The following is a 15,620-nucleotide window of genomic DNA, read 5'->3' as shown; positions in this document are numbered from 1 at the left end:
AATGACAATTAGTGAATTCAACTAAAAAAATAGCCATTTCAATAAATATTTTATTATTATCAAGGAAATTAGAATTAAAAAATCTAAATTAGCAAAAGTAAGATTTTTTTAGTTGTCTCCAAAAATAACTAACTAAAATCAGAAAAACAACTAATTTTTTCGCCAAAATGCTGATATCGGTCTTTCCGTGCACGGAAAACTAGCTCTCTAGAGAAAATTTCACGCCATGGGCTACTTTGACCAAGCGAACTAGGCTAAGCTGCACAATTGAATCATAAACAAATATATAGACTAGACACTGGTGATCTTTTTTTGATGCACATCACGGTCCTCCGTAAAACTGGCAACAATGACGTTAAACTGGCACCGCTGCTGAGTTCCTATATTTACAATTCACATGTCAAACTATTTGAACACTATTTCAAATTGCATGTATAAGGTCAGCAAATACCTGGCGATGATGAAAGTGTTTGTATTTATGCTGTTCAATTGGATAATTGTGTTAATCTGCATGGGAGTAGCAAATTCGGCTGTTTAACGACAAGTTTTCCTTCTTCGTTTGGCATTTTGCATTTAGAAAAACTTCGATCTTTTTCATACAACGCATTTGCCACTACGACCAGGTAGTAGCTAGGCCATGATATCCGGATAACTTTCTGAGAGCAGCTCAACTGAACGAGGAAAACCAAGGCTTTTCCTGATGAAGAAGGTATTCTTCAAGTGATCATTCGAACATTACATGTATGATGTGAGAGCGACAACAGTAAATAACATACTATACGGCAAATTTTGATAAACGGAAGTTGATTCAAATTCAGTTTTTTAACATCTACTACATACTATACTGAATCTTAGTTTTTTCGCAAGCTGAAGATTTTCATACAAAGTGCAACAATTTAATTGAAGTGCAGCCATGTTCACAAAAGTATTCTGCGGAGAAATTTGGCAATCGAATAAACTATAATAACCATTGTAGATATTTATATGAATCTTTGGAAAGAGATTGCGAATAACTAAGAGTTAGAAAACAAAAGCTGATATAAATACATTTCACCCCTTTCGATTATTAACATACTATTCTAAACAACAAATCAAAAATGCTGCTTTTGTATACAGATATGCCATGTTCAAGATCGGTCATATTTGATCATTTCGGTATGGTGTGAAATAGACCCAATACATTTTGTTCATCGCATCAATTTTGTATTTTTTTATTGGTAATAATATTAATAATAAGACCACTGGAGGCAATATACAAAACATCGGAGCTAGATCGTACTAGAAGCCGCAGCGATGAAGACGAACTGTAATATATATTTTAATTAACAAAAGAAACTAACATTAATATTAATAAAAACTTACTACTGATGAAATTGATTTAAATATTTCCATATTATTAGTCATGTGCAGAGCCGCGGGAAACATCTCCTACGCCTCTGAGGATAAGGCAAATGGACCGTGGCCCGATACATTGGACTTACACTTAGTCACGTTCGTAAATGACCATATCTTCCTGCAACCTGATGTGTTCTAGAGCATCTTGTCGGTTTGAAAAATTTTGTATTTTCATGAAAACACGCAACCCCCATTCATAAATCAGAACTGAGCTAAAAAACTCGCTATGCTGAAAAAAATTGTTTAAATCTAGCTATCAAATCCATCTTAAACAAGTTCTTAACCTACCATTCCAAATTCTTGTTCTGGAAGCAGTTTTTGTTCCAGATAAATAATCATTCTTAACTTATGATTCTCGTCTAAGATATTGGATAGTTCATTCCAACTCGTTAATTCCATTATTTTGGAAAGGTATCTACCGTATTTTTTGTACTTAATAAAAATGTGCCGCAGTTCATTCTCAAAATCAGTGAACGTACTTAAAATGTATTCAAGAGATAAGTGAAGACAATCTCTGAAAAAAATCCTCATTATATTCAAGAAATTGTTTTTAAGAATAACCCAATCACCTTTGCTCGACCCGAATCGTATTTCGCGGTGGGAATTTAGCTACAAAATTTTCCAGCATTGTCACACATTTTTCCATCTCGATTTGTTCATAATCCTTTTCAACGAGTTATGGAGCATTTTCACATGATGAGCTAGGACCACCAATAAGTTCCTTTGTACTACTTGGGATTACAACGTCATTTTTTTCTGTATTTTGAATTGGCTGGACTGAATCAGATTCTTGATTTAGCCGGGTTCGTTTTATTTTATAATTTGTTCGCCTATATTTTTCCATCTTGCCTGTTTTATTAACCTGTTGCTTGCTTTCAATACCCATCCTGCGGGCTTTTCCATTCTTTTTCAAACTGGTGTTGCGATTTTTCTTGTTGATTTTGTTTTTTATTTTCAAAAGTTGTCCTTTAATTAGAGTGTTTATAAGGCAGTCAGTAAATCTTTCGAAACAAGTGGGGCAAATATACGACTCATAGTCACAGTAATCAACATATTCAGTTAATCTGTTCTTCACTCCTGATCTACTTTCGGTAAAAAAATTGTAGAATTTTTCTTTGAAAGCTATTAATAGAAGGGTACCGATCTCAATTGCTGCATTATTAGGATATTTGAATCCGTTTGCATGAAGATGATGTTTCAATCTACAGAACGAATAACGATTTTGCAGGATCTGCAATACTCCGTGTTTCAGAACCATTCGTTTACGACACCTTCTATGTTTTAGTTTTGTCACTGCATATCCAACAACATATACGAGAGCATTCATCTCGGCTATATTTGGAAATTGAACTTTATCAAAATCTATTGATTGAAAATAACGCAATGAACAATTTTCCGTATCGATTGCCAGTGGATCTTGTTCCGACTCTTTTACGTTATCAACTAAAGTAACAATCTCATCATATTCACAGTTCGTATTTGTAGTAGCATCCAAACATCTAGCAACACTACTGTATTTTAAAGCAGCTGCAAATTGGTAGCAGTTTGGTGTATCATTGAACCCACAACTGCGTCGAATACTTGAAAACTCATTTTCCAACGCATCTTGACAAATGAAATTGGTTCGAATGAAGGGTACCCCATATTTGGTATTCAGAATAGTCCATAGCTCTCGGATCGCTTGTATATTATGTACATATCCACTCAAACATGGAGGATGCCGTTGTATTGATGTTAACGAATCATTCGCTTCCTGTACTGCCTGAAATATCGAATGAATAAATGCCAAACAAAAAATTGTTCACACTATATTACAACAGAAGGATCAAAGCAAGTCGCTGGAACGAACATCATGGTCTTGAAAATGTCCTCCATGTTGTTTAAGAACTCCCAATGATTGCTATTTCCTTTAATTGAGGCTCTCAACGGCTGCAAACATTGTGGTATTATCAAAACATGGAAATCAAGTGCTTCGTGTATGTACTGATTCAGATAGACAGATTCGTTATAGATTTATTTTAGAGATTATGCGTGTAAAAATTTTATGGGGAATCATTGTGTAATATATTTTTATCGACGATGTTTATAAAACTAAATTCAATTTTCTTGCTATAATTGCGATCAGCTTACAACATGAAGAATTACAAATACTTGCCTTGAGTTTATCTGATTCATTACGTGAATTGAATACGTCAAACAAGTTGTCGAAAATTTCAATAAATTCGGCGGTATCATTTGCTTCAGCTCTCAGATTCTCTAACTGTACATGCAATTTTATAGCGTTTGCGGTATCAGAACCTCAAAGTACGAGTAGCATTTTTTACACTCATTTTTGAAAACGGTGGCAAGAAAACAGCTTTTCTAGTTAACTTTGGAACCAACCGAGGTACGTTTTGTACATCTAGAGAGAATAGTTCGCGTATATATCGGAAAGAAGCAATCTTATTCTTATAAAGAACGTTTTTGGAGAATAGATTATTTCGCATTGATTTAATCAAATGCGGACTGTCGTAAAATAGCACTACTGGATTTCCATCAACAAAAAACATTGGGTTTTTTGTATTCACCCCTAACACCTCTGCCGTTTGAATATTGGTTGCGTGTTGGTCCATTATAACTGTGATTGGAATGAAACCTGCAGCTGATAGATGTTTTACAGCTTCAACGATTACTCTAGCTTGACAACTACTGCCAAGTGTTGAATTAGCTAGAAAATAACCAAAAACCTGGAATATTTTAAAAACACACTTTGAATTATATTTTCGGAGTTATTAACAAACTCACCTGCTTGTATTTTGAGCATACCCCTCTAGCCATAATAGTGATGGCTTCATTTGCCAAATTAAAGATGTTGTTGTTTTCGAATGTTTTTACCTCTCCGTCATCAGGCAGACCATGGAATCGATCTGTCTTTGCATGATATTCTAGAGTAGGTTTTACTGACATACCATCGATTAGAATAGAAACTATTCTGTCAACCGTACTCATAGATTTCGCAGACACAGCCATTCGTCTTAAAATTTGTTCATTAAATCCTGGTGTTAGCCCAATATTCTGTTGCCACCTTGACACTGTTCGAGGATTTGGTAGACAAATGACTTCCGCCAGCCGTAATGATTTATATCCTGTTGCAGATCTTATCTTTTGTCGTGTTGCTAGGGGTTTGATATGATGGTAACGCCTAGCATATTTGTTCTTCATTGAGTTTTCGATTGATTCCAATAAAATAGGATTTTGTTGTACATATCTCAACACATTCATTTCATATTTCGTAAACTTCTGTTTCGCCTTCAATTGTGTCCGTAGCTCATGAATTTTATGATTTTTAGAAACCAGCGAATTTTTTCGTCTTTTACACAAAAGGCGAAGGCTTCTAAGCTGTTTCTTTTCGCATCTCAATGCTGTTTGAAGTCTAGAAACTTTAATTTTTTCTTCTTCATATAAGTGATGCAGCGAAAAGTTCGTCGTATCTGAATCTGTAAAAGTTCATGTTTTGAAGTAAATAGCAGAAAATAGATTCAAACGTGATTGGAAAATTTTACTGATTGCATTCAAACGTGATTGGAACGTTTCACTGATTGCACAGACGCAAATCTTAAATTCCAATCAAAATGTGCTATTATTAACATAACACTCGTCCAATCATAATCCAACAAAGGGTGTAGCTGGGTTTGCATATAAAAGCTGTCCCAAACATAAATTAAATTAATATAAACTATAAAAATGTTCAAACTTTTCGAGTTGTTTTTATTCGTACTTACAATTTTGGTACCACTCTAGATTGTACATTAATAATAAATCATTTATGAGTACATTACGCTGTATTATTCTCACATTTAAAAAAAAGTGGATCAGTATTATATCAGACTTTCAAAATATTAAATCAATCGAAAAACCATGCGTCTCCATCAAATTATCATAAGATGGAGACGCATGGTATTTAATTAGGAAATCATACACATCATCATACATACTCGCCTTCAAAACTAAATACGATGCGTTTCCATCTACAACTTAAGTTCAGGTCTTGGGTATTGAAGTAATTAATAATAATGAAAGAAATTCATTCCTGATGTTATTTACACATTTTTTTTCATTTTACATTTATTGTATTCAAATCAAATAAATCAACCAATACATTGTAGTCAACACTGTATCTCACATTTTTGCTATATTTAGTGAAAGCTCTGAAAAACATTAAAAATATAGTTCTTTTGCAGAAAAAAGTATTCTCAGATATCTAGCGCAAAATCAAGAAAAATTAGAAGCCAAGCGAAATCCAAATAAACTGTTCGTCGACGTTCTGTATCCCATGCTATGAATAGCCAAGTGGCCTGAAATTGCTCAACAAGACAATTAAACTCAAACGGCTTAAGCCATTGAAGACGCACATTGAAATATGAGGGAGGAAATTATATGGTCTGGTGCAGTTTTTCATGAGGTGGTGTAGGAAGCCTCGTGAAAATCGACGGGAAAATTATGACAGTTTCTAACTTCAACTTTTTGCGGGATAATGTGAAGGTTTCGTTGATCCAGGCGAGACTATAATATAAATTCGGCTTTCAGCAGAACAGCGAGAATTTTGGATCGATTTTAAAAAGAACAGGCTTTACTAATGAAGACTAGTAGCTACTAACAGTTCTAAGAAATAATATGAAACCAGATAGAAATCTAACATTTCTAACTAGAGCCTTGTTCGAAAGATCGCTCAACCAGCGGGTGATAGATTAATGTCATAAGTGTAGAAGATTATGTGATGTATTTGGACTAAAATCAATCCGTTGTTAACATTCGTTAACATTACTCACGTTACAGAATGGCTATTGACGGGTAGACATGAAAAATATTTCCCCAAAGAGAGTATTGCAACATGACTGCATTTTTTCGTCCTTCGGTACACATGTTCATAAACTAATTTTGTTCGACCCGCTTTGATTCTCTTTAAATTCTGGTCGGAGTACGTACGTATATGTACGATGCATGATTGCATGATTCTTTTTCGTTGTTTCAATCTCCAAGGCAAGCACAAGAGATGCATAAACCACTAGTATTAAATACTCTGCGTTTCCTTCTAAGAAAACTTCAGTGAAGACGCGAGGTTGTTTGTTAATTTTTGTCTTTATAGTATCCTAATCTCCAAGGCACAATGTGTTTATGAATCCTCCATTATTTCAGACGGATGGTAACTCAAATAAAAACTATAATTTAGAAAGTTCATGCCGAATCATACCTGTTTGGAAGTCTGAAAAATGCGACTGATTAATCATATTCCAGAATCGAATTAAAAAATAAATGGTATGTAATGCTTTGACGGACTCAGTAAAATTGTTTTGAAACTTGAACTAAATCGTTACATACCAGTCACCTTGTTAGATCCAAACTCGGTAGGGATAGCGTCTGGTTTCAAGCTACATTGGATTGAATACATTAATAATTAATTCAAATAATAATAATACTATTACCCTTTTGCAGTATTCGATTGATCATTGAAAAATGAAGGCATGAAATGCCTCGAACATATCCGCCGATGCTTCATGTTTGAGTTTTGGCATTAAAAATGCCTTACTCTTCACTATATGGGGGCGGGTGTCAATTAAAAGTTTCAAAAATAGTCGCGTAACTTTTTTGTGTCATAATTTTGAACGTTAATAACTCGATCATTTGTTGATGGATTGTTATAATTTAACAACCAATCGATTCGGAAACTTTTAACTTAAACATGTATGACGACGTCGTTTCAGTATTTCAATAGCATACTATTGAAAAAATGGATAGAATCAACCTATGTTTTCATCCACCAATCCCCGTTATACAAAATGACGTCAACTTCTTGTTCGGCATAGGAGGCTTTGCGTCATGCATAAAAAACACCGTATCGTTATGCGTAGTATGAAGAGAAATCTATAAATATAGGCTGCACAATATTTCTTTGCCTAGTTGATGTTTGACTGTGAATGAAACAAGTAGCTCGTCCAGTGAGCTGATGACTGGATTGCATATGCGTTCACTTGCTGGATTGTCGCTTTTGCATTATGTGTTGGAGAAATTTCCTGTTGTCTGTGCAACACCGTGTACGCTTGAGTATCTTATATATCATCTAGCTATTGAAGAACCGAATCAGCGTGGTTACCGATTCTTTTGAAATATCCCATGTATTTAGCAAATTTTTTGTCGATTTTGCCATTAAAAATGCCTTACACTTCGCTTCCCGAGGCTGGGTGTCAATTTAAAACATGTAAAACTAATCGCGTAACATTTTCTGTCATAATTTTGAACGCTTATAACTCAGTCATTTATTGATGGATTTATATAACTCAACAAACAATCGATTCGGAAATATTTAACTTAAACTTATGAGACAACGTCATTTGAATATTTCAGTTGCATACCATTGAAAAATTGGTTTGAATTGAGTATTTTATTTTGGTTCTCTGGTACTATCGGCGATAGATTTTTCGGATCTAATTTGCAGCGCTTGTTCCTCGATTTTCGTCCGCTTGTTCCTGGATTTTCCTCATTTAAATGATTCCAAAGCTTCAATATTGTGAGCTTAAAAATGTTTTAATTTGTCAACGGATCGGTTTGCATACTCAATTCCCATACGAACAAAACCCTAGAAATGTTCCATCTTTAATGTTATTGTGCTCGGTCGTGTCTTGAATACAACCCTCTAATTTTTTCATTGTCATATCTTTGTGCATCGTATTTTTTGTTTTCGTTATCATACTTGTTTTGGCATTAAAAATGCCTTACTCTTCACTATATGGGGCCGGGTGTCAATTAAAAGTTTAAAAAATAGTCGCGTAACCTTTTTGTGTCATAATTTTGAACGTTAATAACTCGGTCATTTGTTGAAGGATTGTTATAATTTAACAACCAATCGATTCGGAAACTTTTAACTTAAACATGTATGACGACGTCGTTTCAGTATTTCAATAGTATACTATTGAAAAAATGGTTGGAATAGACCTATGTTTTTATCCACCAATCCCTATTGTAGAAAATAACGTCAACTTCTTGTTCGGCATAGGAGGCTTTGCGTCATGCATAAAAAACACCGTATCGTTATGCGTAGTATGAAGAGAAATCTATAAATATAGGCGGCACAATATTTCTTTGCCTAGTTGATGTTTGTCTGTGAATGAAACAAGTAGCTCGTCCAGTGAGCTGATGACTGGATTGTATATGCGTTCATTTGCTGGATTGTCGCTTTTGCATTATGTGTTGGTGGAATTTCCTGTTGTCTGCGCAACACCGTATTCGCTTGAGTATCTTATATATATCCTAGCTATTGAAGAACCGAATCAGCGTGGTTACCGATTCTTTAAAAATATCCCTTCTATTTAGCAAATTTTTGGTCGATTTTGCCATTAAAAATGCCTTACACTTCGCTTCCCGAGGCTGGGTGTCAATTTAAAACATGCAAAACTAGTCGCGTAACATTTTTCTGCCATAATTTTGAACGCTTATAACTCAGCCATTTGTTGATGGATTTATATAATTCAACAACCAATCGATTTGGAAACATTTAACTGAAACTTATGAGATAACGTCATTTGAATATTTCAATTGCATACCATTGAAAAATTGGTTTGAATTGAGTATTTTATTTTGGTTCTCTGGTAACTATCAGGCCAATTTAGAATTATCGGCGATAGATTTTTTGGATCTAATGTACAGCGCTTGTTCCTCGATGATTTGTTAATGGATTTTCTTAATTTAAATGATTCCAATATTGTAAGCTTCAAAATTTGGCAACGGATCGGTTTGCATACTTAAATCTCCATTACTATACGAACAAAACGGTGGCGCGCAAATGGATTCAGTATAAAGTTGTGTGATGATGATAATCATAGATATTTCTTTTTCATTGTATGTGACTAAACAAGTTGTTGTCCCACCAGGAATTAAACGCTTCAAAAGATTCAAAATTAAATTCTGAAACTTCTAAAAGCGGTCTCCTCGGTTTGGTAGTATAAATTAGTTCCACAGGCTCACATATACAGAAATATTAGATGCAATATCATATAGTATCAAAGATAAGCTCAAGATAAGTTTACTTGCGATTTTACATGTATCGTTTGAATAGGAACCCTCGTAGAATTTGGTTAACCGCCAGTTTCAGTTCAATTATTATTTGCTTCAAAACAATGAATGATGTCTGATGGCTACACACGTTGTAACTATGACAATGTTCATTCATGTGTTAATAACATCAAGTTACAATATGAACAAAATTTCGGAACTTTGTTGCGTATCCATTCCGTATATTCCTAATATGCCAAAGCGAAAATCAATGTAAGTAACTAAATATTTTATGCGGACTGTTCCACACATTTTCTTCCTCATATTGTTGCCATATTATTTACCGACACTTTCCGAAGATTATCGACGATTTTGAAGAAGGATTAATAAAATTACACTATTACTTAGTTTACTGGTACAACATTTTTCGTTAAAATAAATTAAATCTTCTCTTGGATCGATTAACTGTTTATAAAATTAATAAGTTTGCACGTTTCTCGAAAATTATTATCATACAATAAAATAGTTTCATTTGTTCAGGTTTAAATCTTTAGGTTGTTTGTATCTAAAATTGAGCTTTCAAGTAACTTTGAATTCAGCATAATTGACTTCTAGTTAATGGGCGTTATTCAAAACTTAACAATGTAAAAATGTGTGGAAAGGAATCAAAATTGAATAGAATCAATTATCAAGAAAGAATCTAATTGTCAATTTTATCATTTGCTAACAATCTAAGCGCTAAACTAGAGCAAGTTTGTAGTTAGTCATTTGAATAAGTTTTTAGTTTAGTGTATCATCATCATTATCATCTTTATTTTTGTATTAGTTATGAAGACCCTAGAAACGTTACATTTTTAATGTTATTGTGCTCGGTCGTGTCTAGAATACAACCCTCTAATTTTTTTTCCTTCCGCTTCGTCGAATCCACAAAATCGAATCCATTCTTCAAGACTAGGAAAAAGCGCATTTTAAATATTATTCAAATACTAAAGAATACAAGAATATAAAAAAAATAAAGTATATTACCGTTCGGTTTCCTTTGGGAATTGGAACAAAGAAACAGTCGGAGATTTTCTTCGACAGTTTTTCAGCACGCAAAGCTTCCCCATCTTTCAAAACAAACAATTTGTTACCATTAGCGACAACGATAACATTTGTTTATTTTCACTCACGGCATACTCCCAATCGAAATGATGTCAATGCAATCATTCTTGCGCGCCACCAAGTGGTGAGTGCAGTCATTTTATAAGGTACCGAAAGAACTCTACAATGAATCGAAATTATTTCAGTTTTTCTTCGGCAGTCTCATGTCTTATTATTTGTCTTTGATTGAACACTGACAATGAAGAATTTTTGTTAGATTTGACCGTTTACTTAGATAAAAATAGATGACCTCTGAGTAATTTTTTACGTACATACATACCTAACAGCTATAGGCCTGGGGTGTCCTTTGCTGTATCAAGCATACGTCTCCACTTAACTCGGTCCATGGCTGCTCGTCACCAGCCACTCAAGACACGGATGCTTCTGAGATCACTCTCCACTTGATCGATCCACCTTGCTCGCTGCGCTCCTCTTCTTCTTGTACCAGTCGGATTAGATTCAAGAACCATTTTCACTGAGCTGTCGTCCGACATCCTTATGACATGCCTAGCCCATCGTAGACGTCCGATTTTAGCTGTCCGTACGATAGGTGGTTCTCCTAGCAGCTGTTGCAATTCGTGATTCATACGCCGTCTCCACGTTCCGTCTTCCATCTGCACTCCGCCATAGATGGTCCTCGGTGCCTTTCTTTCGAAAACACTGAGGGCGCGTTGGTCCTCTGCCAACATAGTCCAGGTCTCGTGGCCATAGAGAACAACCGGTCTAATTAGTGTTTTGTAGATGGTCAATTTCGTGCGGTGGCGTACTTTTCTCGATCGGAGGGTTTTTCTGAGTCCAAAGTACGCACGATTCCCTGCCAAAATACGTCTATGAATTTCTCTGCTGGTGTCATTATCGGCGGTCACCAGTGAGCCCAAATACACGAACTCGTCAACCACCTCGATATCGTCACCGTCTATCAATATTCGTGGTGGGAGGCGTAGTGTTTCTTCTCTAGAGCCTCTTCCTCTCATGTATTTTGTTTTCGACGCATTTATGGCCAGTCCGATACGCCTAGCTTCAGCTTTCAATCCGATGTAGGTTTCCGTCATCTTCTCAAGGTTACGTGTCACAATATCAATATCGTCAGCGAAGCCAAAAAGTTGTACGGACTTTCGTGCCACTCGTGTCGATCCTCGCTCTTCGAATCACACCTTCCAGGGCAATATTGAACAAGATACAAGAAAGTCCATCACCTTGACGTAGCCCTCTCCGAGATTCGAAGGGACTCGAGAGCGTCCCAGATACTCGGACGTAGCACATCACTCTATTCATCGTTGCTTTGACCAATCGCGTCAATTTATCCGGGAAACCGTATTCGTGCATGATGCCGTCGTATGCCGCTTTGAAGTAAATGAATAGGTGATGCGTGGGTACGTTGTATTCACGACACTTTTGGAGTACTTGTCAAATGTAAATCCCGCTTGGTACGGCCCTACGAATTCCTTAGCTATTGGTGATAGACAACGGCAAAGGATTTGGGAGAGTACCTTGTAGGCGGCGTTCAGCAAAGTGATTGCGCGGTAATTGCAACAGTCTAGCTTATCGCCCTTTTTGTAGACGCAACATACCACTCCTTCTATCCATTCCTGCGGTAAAATCTCCTCCTCCCAAATCCTAGAAATCATCCAGTGCAACGCTCTAGCCAGTGCCTCTCCTCCATGTTTGAGCAGCTCGCCTGGTAATTGGTCATTGCCCGCGGCTTTGTTGTTCCTCAGCTTGCCGATCTCCTCACTTATCGCCGACAGATCAGGGGCTGGGAATCTGCCGTCGGCTGAGCGTGCACCCAGATTGATTCCAGTACCGTTCTCTGTATCTTGTGCTTCGCCATTCAGATGCTCGTCATAGTACTGCTTCCACCTGTCGATCACCTCACGTTCGTTCGTGAGAAGGTTACCATTTTTTACGTAGGATAATTCGAAAATTCACATGACCATTAACGAATAAGTTAGAAAATTCGCATGGAAACAAAACCACAAAACTCTGAAGATTATCTCGAGAAAAAACAAAACTTTAAAAAATCGACTCGGGGAATCTGAAACTCAAAAAATATTCGAGTCCCAGAGAGTAGATCTACTTCGAAAAAGACGAGTGGGTAATGTCACAGACATAACTGGAGGACGTAAATACGATTAAAACTGGCATGTTTCTTTCTCACTTCCGAATAAAGATTATCATTTCTATTAGATTGTGTGAATTTTGCTATTTTCATTGCTTCGTTTCCAGAATTTTAACGATACATCTATACTATAATACGACTAATTGATGGAAAATATATTCTACCATACAATTAAATAACACGGACATTCAGTAGAGGTAAACATCAGGTTTATAACTGATGAGTCTTTTTTGCCATAGTTTATTTAACTACACTAGAACTAAAATTCAAGAACTAAAATTTCAGAATCTAGATAAAAAAATCAGGTCATAAATTTAGTTTTAGAACTATGGAATTGAAGTCACTTTCCGAATTTCATTCTAGAAAAGAATTCTAAATTTGAATTTCAAACCCTCATAAAGAAACTGAACTCAGTTCCAAAATCTAGCTCCACAGCCATGTTCGAAATTTAGTTCCAGACTGTAGGTTCTGAATTCTGGAAATCAATACTGAAACTGAATGCAGGAATTAAACTCTCGTTTTGAATTCAGTTCTAAAATTTAGGTTCAGAGTTCAGATTTAATAAAGCTTGCTTCAGATAAAATTGGAGCAAAGACAATTGCCTGTATTTCAGTTATTTATTATCGAAAACCAAGATCTTTTTCTATACAAATGTAGCGTTTTCTTCATATTTTTAAGAAAAAATACGGATAAAATTATTCGTCACGGTTTCGAAGGAATTCTCGAATTTTTCATGTCACACGGCTCATTAGGCAGCACACAGCATCTTCGTCCATCGTTTTAGCTATCTTATTCCACCAGGTCGTCATCTGATTGATGTCTTTGACAACCTTTCCTTTTGCCTTGAGTCTCCTCTTCATGGTTGCCCAGTATTTCTCAATACGGCGGAACTGGGGCAGTTGGGTGGGTTAAGGTTTTTCGGAACAAACTGGACCCGTTTTCTCTGCATATCCTTCTTGAACGACTTTGCTGTAATGACAGCTTGCCAAATCTGGCCAAAACATTACGGGATGGTCGTGGGATCGAATGAACGGAAAAATTCGTTTTTCGAGACACTCCTTTTGATATAGTACCGATGTCATTGTCTTATTTGTAACGAAAACCTTCGATTTTTTGCCACAGCTGCAAATGACCTGTTCCAGTTTCCGAGCACGAATTTTGACCACACTATTCTGTTTTACGGTCCGATTTGGCTGTTTGCTAGCTCGATACGACTTGATTCCTTTCCAGAGTCGAGTTCTTCTCACGGTACAATTGGAAGCACTGAATTTTCTGGCCAAATCACGGTCCGACAGATTAGGATTCCTCTTAATCGTGTTCAAAATCTTACCACGCAGTTTCCGATCGACAGTTCCACTTCGATGATTGGCTTGAGGCTTCCGAATCATCCTCAATGTTTCGTTATACCGTTTGATAACGCGCCATACGGTATTTCTGGGCAGTTTCAGCTGTTTAGCTAGCTTAGACGCAGACCACAATGGATTTTACAAATAACTGTGCACAATTTTTTCCATTCTTACGGCTTCCATGTTGATTGTTTACAAAGTACAGTCGATTTGCGGAATGTCAAAAATCATACGTGAAGCTGACAAAATTCCCGACACGTGGGCACCAAGAACTTCCAAATCCGTCCACCAGGAGCGCCACAATATGAGCAAAAGTTTGTTAAAATTCTATATGAAGCAAGCTTTATTTAGTTTCAGAATCCAGATCTAAAATTCATGTCCTGAATTTTGTTCGTGAATTCTGAGGATGAAATCCTAAATCAGATTTCTGAATTCGTATCCCGAAATAAGGAACTAGATAAAATAATATAAGTCGTATTCACGACAAAAGTGGGAGGGTAGTGTCAGAGACATAACTGGATGACGTGAATACGATAAACCCAACACGTTTCTTCACATTTCTGAATATCTAAAATCGTTCTACTAAATTGATAGATCGTGTGAGTTGTGCAGGGCAGTGCGCGATAAAACTTCATTTCAATCGGATATTATTATCGGTGTGTATGCATGTGATGAAAAAATATTAGAAATTTAAGGCCGTTGATTATCAGTATATCCTTTCTCATTCATTTTACTTTTATTGCCGAAGCTCGCAGAATTCATCGTCAAATGAATAACCTAGTCACTTGAAATTTTGCTTGCTCAGTTTGTAGTGTCTACCTGTTCCATTGTCTTCACTGTGGGTAGTGAGCAAGTGCGAATAAATAGGCATAAACATCAACTCAACACAAAACTCTTTCCGACCATAATGATAAATAGAGGGTGGCGATTCTTATTTGAGTTTTCAATTATCACCAGCAAATTAAAATCGATAATTTCGACTGTTTGAAATCTAATATTGAGATCTATTTCGGAAATTTACAAATTAAAACTGAAAGAGAGAACAAATAATTTATGTTTATTTTGCAATTGATATCTCAGTTATCATGACTGGTTCACCTTTCATCCATTATCTTGAACCAATTCGAATGTTTGCATGAACCTCACTTGAAGGCCGCTCTCTCTCATTCAATTGTAAGAGATATTTTGTTACTTCAAGAGATAAACTGACGGTGGTTAGACTGAGCTTCGGTAGAGAGAGAGAATCGAATGAATAACGGGATGATGCTCATTTGGTACGGCTGCGAAGCGTGTGTTTTAGAATGTGAAGTTTCCTGCAGTAGAGTGCATGTCAGTGTGTGTGTGCACACATTCGATTTTAATTGAATTGAATGAAGCTTCACAGCTCTGCGTGCTGGTACGGAAGAAGAAAACACCACCGTCTAGCAGGGTGCATGCAGGATAGCCACATTTAAATCTATACTAACTTGACATAACTGTTAAAAAATTGAAAAGGTTATGGTAGTTTATACTCAGAAAAATTTTTGATTTTATTCAAGTTTGAAAACAAAAATCTTGAGAGAATCTTCCAGTGATGTTTTTGAAAACAAAAG

At 36.1% G+C, this 15,620-nt stretch overlaps 1 long non-coding RNA gene across 1 annotated transcript; it reads right to left on the bottom strand.

Annotated features, from left to right (window-relative positions):
* Positions 1 to 296: 296 nt before the first annotated feature.
* On the bottom strand, positions 297 to 2,769 carry LOC131430117 (uncharacterized). The gene is made up of 3 exons (XR_009229491.1): positions 1,965 to 2,769; positions 1,363 to 1,909; positions 297 to 1,304 (listed from the first exon to the last, which is right to left on the bottom strand). It is a non-coding gene; the product is annotated as an uncharacterized LOC131430117 (long non-coding RNA).
* Positions 2,770 to 15,620: the final 12,851 nt, after the last annotated feature.

The sequence above is a fragment of the Malaya genurostris genome, chromosome 1, assembly GCF_030247185.1.
Source record: "Malaya genurostris strain Urasoe2022 chromosome 1, Malgen_1.1, whole genome shotgun sequence".
NCBI classification, from domain to species: domain Eukaryota; kingdom Metazoa; phylum Arthropoda; class Insecta; order Diptera; family Culicidae; genus Malaya; species Malaya genurostris.
The sequence above is the reverse complement of the archived record's forward strand: the minus strand, read 5'-3'. Positions and strand labels throughout refer to the sequence as shown.